The following is a 4,252-nucleotide window of genomic DNA, read 5'->3' as shown; positions in this document are numbered from 1 at the left end:
TAAAATCAGCATTAGAATGTTTTCCTAAGCAAGTTTCAGGGAAATGTGTGGTGCTCTGAATGGAACTCCACATAGCATTTTGGCCACCTGAGCATTTCCTTCCTTGTACTGGGGCCTGAATGAGTCATTGTGCCTGGCCTTCCCCTCTCCCCAATAGGTCTGGGCTTGACCATGAACAAGCAGTAAGTGGAGCCGATTTCATATGCGGCTCCCAAGTGACAGAAAGGAAATATTCCTTCTGGTAATTTATTGATGAGCTAAGTCCAGATGTAGATGCCAGTCTCACTCAATAGGCAGTCTCCGTAGCCTGGCGCTAATCTTGAGTGGCAGCCAAGGAATTCCTACCAGGAGTTACCAAGAGAACAAACTCTTTCTTACTGAGGTAGGCGATATTAATAAACTGGTAGAATTAATCCATTCTAGGGAACATATTAAGAGGCATTTCTATTACATGCTGAATATTAATAGGAAACTGAGATATTGTAATATCTCAATAGCACTCTAGCCTTTTTTCATTACAGAGGCATTTGACTACAAAAATCTTACTGGGGAAAATATCACAGTCTTGACTCACTTGCTGATGTGATCACAAGTGACACAGGAAGCCCTCTGTGTAGAAAGAAAGTATTTTTATTTGTGCACTTCCTTCAGTAGATGCTGCCTTAAAGCAAGAACTTCAGAAATTGAATCTTGGTCAAAATATTTAAATATATTAATCAGAATGAAGGAGTTCTGAAATAAAATTGCAAAAGTTGTTATCACACCAAAGGCAAATGATACCCATGAGTCAGTTGATTCCTGACTTCATGTTCATAACTCATTTCTCTGTCTTCTGTATTCTACTCTGAGTTCAGATATACAAATTAGCATATAGGAGAGAGTTTTTGATTATTAATTATAAAATAATATTATCTCATATACTTTATCTTATCTTTTCTTAGCAATGCATTGTGAAAATTCTTTCTCAACTTATACAGTTCTAGTTAATTCTTTTCAATAAATGCAAAGTATCATGGAGTGCCTTAATATATTATCCAATTTAATATTGATTTGTATTCACTTTTCTCTAGTTTATCTTTTTTCAATTTCAAGGTAAGCATACTTATGCAAAGGTTTTATACTTATTCATGCTTTGTTTCCCTGTGATGAGTTCCTAGGAACAAAATTTCTGAGTTAAGTGCTTTAAATATTTCTAATTTTAAGAAATACTACAGGACTGTTTTCCAAAATGGCTATAAAAACTTTCCATCAGCAAAATGTGAAATTACCCTTTCTAATTTTAGGGGTGAAATTACTAATTTTAAATTTTAACTTTAATTAATCTTCTGAGATACTTTGTTTTTTCTTATATCGATATTTTAAAGGTAATTTCTTAATACCTTTTCAAAATTTTATCCTATTATAATTAAGGCACTTAAAGTTAGATGTCTTTTCCTTTGAATAGTAATTTGTCTACAGTTATCATATTTTAATATAAATTACCCTCATTTGTATTGCTTTTATATTGTGCGTGATTTTTCCTCTCAATTCCTTAATTATTTCAAGGGTGGTTTATTGGTGTGTTTCTTAATCTCTATGTGCAACATATTTTGATTAATACTACTTTCTGTCTTTGTTATTGCATTAGGTTGTAGTTTATTATTTAATATCTGCTAACATTTTCTTTGCTTTCAAGTAGTTACTTGACTTTGCATAAATGTTCAGTGGTCAAAATAAATAAATCTATTTATATTTGAAAAGCAGTGTTTTACATACAATTTGCTGATTGACTATTCACTTATAGCCTCACTTGCATTTTAGCTTTGATATGTATCAAATTTTAAAAATTGAAGTCTTCCTAATTATATATTTTGCGCAGTTTCTGTGCATTTTAAACAGTTTTTACTTTTTATATTTAGCCTCAACTTTATTACAAATCTTTTACCATGATATCTTTCCCATAGAATCATATCATTCCATAGTGACAGCTCTTTAAATTCTACCTTTTTGGGTATTAAAATGACTGTTGTTGTTCTACTTAGTGTATCTCCTGATTCATCAACCTCTTTATTTATTTATTTATGTTTAGCATGAAGAATATTTATTAAATATTAAGTAATCCTAATAAGATTGTAAACTCTGAAATAATCTTTATTTCAGATTATTTCACACCTTTATCTCCTCCTGTCACCCATTAGATGAAGTGTTGAAATATATTTACTATTATCACTTGACATACTTCTAAGACTTAATTTAAGCTTTTCTATTGTTCTGTCTTTTCACAGCTGCAATTCTTCATGCTAGCAAACAATTTGGCATTATCCATTTATATTTAATCATATATTCAGAGATAATTATAGATTAATTATCTATTAAATAAACTTAATGAGATATACTTTATATCTGTTCATCTATCAAGTAATTATGGAATACCCATCATATGTGACTGTTGTGGGCACTGGAATCTAGCCATGAACAAAACAAGTATTTCTGCCTTCATGGAGCCTACACTTCAGCAGGCTTCCTATCTTTTCTTTAATAATTGCCTTTCTCCCTCTTAAATACACTTTCTGTCTAGTTCATATCACTTTATAGTATTTTTTCAAATATTTTACTCTGATGGAATAAATGGACAATTTTTTAAATTTGATCAATCGGTTTGGTTAATAATATCTTGAGGCATAGTCCCAGTTTCAAAAACCATTGATGTTATTTTGTTACATTATAGCCTCCCATGTTGCATATGATAAATAAATGACAAAATTACATTTGTCATTTGTCAGTAAAGCTCAATATACATATATAGTTATATGTGTATATATATATATATATATATGGATATATGGATATTTCCATGCAGATGTATGACTATTTATGTATTTATATAGAGTTAAAAGAATTTGGTCATTAGTTGGATAGAAATATGAAAGACATGAATTAAGAACAACACATATGTCTTAAGCAAATTGTTGATTGTTGTTATAATTTAATGAGAGAGGAACCACAGCTGGGGAGCGAGACTATGTAGAAATGATGAATTCAAATCAGAATACTGGGATAAATGATGAGGGGACTGAAGGCACAAACAGGAGTATTTTAAATGTTCTCTTTCACTTGTAATTGTTCTTGTCACTGCAAGGAGACAGAGAACAGAGTGAAGATACCTTCCAAGAGAAGCCTGAACTAGCCTTAGGGCTATTGTGACAAGAGAAAGATGTATGTTACATTTCAGTGGGTACTCTTGGAAGCAAAACTTATTTAATTAAGAAATTAAAAAAAAAAAAACAAAAACCTTGCTTTACAGATTCCTGATTCTACATTTCCTCAAGTTGAATGGTTATAATAATTGCTCAGAATATGGTACCAGAAGGAAAAATGCAAACTCATTATGAATGATTTCAGCTTTTCTCTCATCAAGTGCTTTGTTATAGAAAAAAATTATCTTGTGATGTTGATAAAAATATTAAATCATTTAACATATATTAAGCTCTAAATATTATATATATGTGTTAATGTTGATGGTCTCATATTAACTCTAGAAAGTACTTGATTTAACATACAAATAGTCTTAGACTTGTTCACAACTATCTTATGTACATATACTAATAAACATGTAATTCATGTGAAAAACTGAAAATCACAACACCAAGTGAAGATTAGTAATAATTACATTTAATATGGAAATGCATCCTTAAGTATTGTCCACATAATAAGCAAAAATTCCAAATTCTTGTTTTCCTTGAAAATCTCTGAAATTACTTACTTTCTTATTCTTGATAGTCCAAAGAGGTCTGCCTTATGCCTACGGGTAGCAGAGAAAAAACATTTGCAGAGAACTTTATATTTCTGAGAACTATAAAGTTATTAATTCACTTAATCCTTATGAAACTTTATGAGGTAGAGTTTAATATACTTTTTCGAATAAGGAAATTTAAGTAGAGGGAAGCAACTCAGCCAAAACCACAGTACTATGATGGAGAACGTGCATTTGAACCCAGGTGGTCTGGCTACAGAATACATTTAAGTAATATGCATATTACTTTGGTAAGAAGAACCCCTTCATTTTTGGCATGCATTCTGAAAATGGGTGCCTTCCTCTACCTGAAAGAAGTATCTCAGAGAACAAACCAGCTCATTTAATTCTATCTATCCTGTGGGCAACTTACCCATAAGAATTAATGAGTAGCCCTCACATGTTCAAGTATAGTCAATAGTCTCCTCATGAAGCAAATTCATAGAAATAATAAAAAAGACTTAACAAAAACAACAAGAA

Source organism: Sciurus carolinensis, chromosome 7 (assembly GCF_902686445.1).
Source record: "Sciurus carolinensis chromosome 7, mSciCar1.2, whole genome shotgun sequence".
In the NCBI taxonomy this organism is placed as follows: domain Eukaryota; kingdom Metazoa; phylum Chordata; class Mammalia; order Rodentia; family Sciuridae; genus Sciurus; species Sciurus carolinensis.
The sequence above is the reverse complement of the archived record's forward strand: the minus strand, read 5'-3'. Positions refer to the sequence as shown.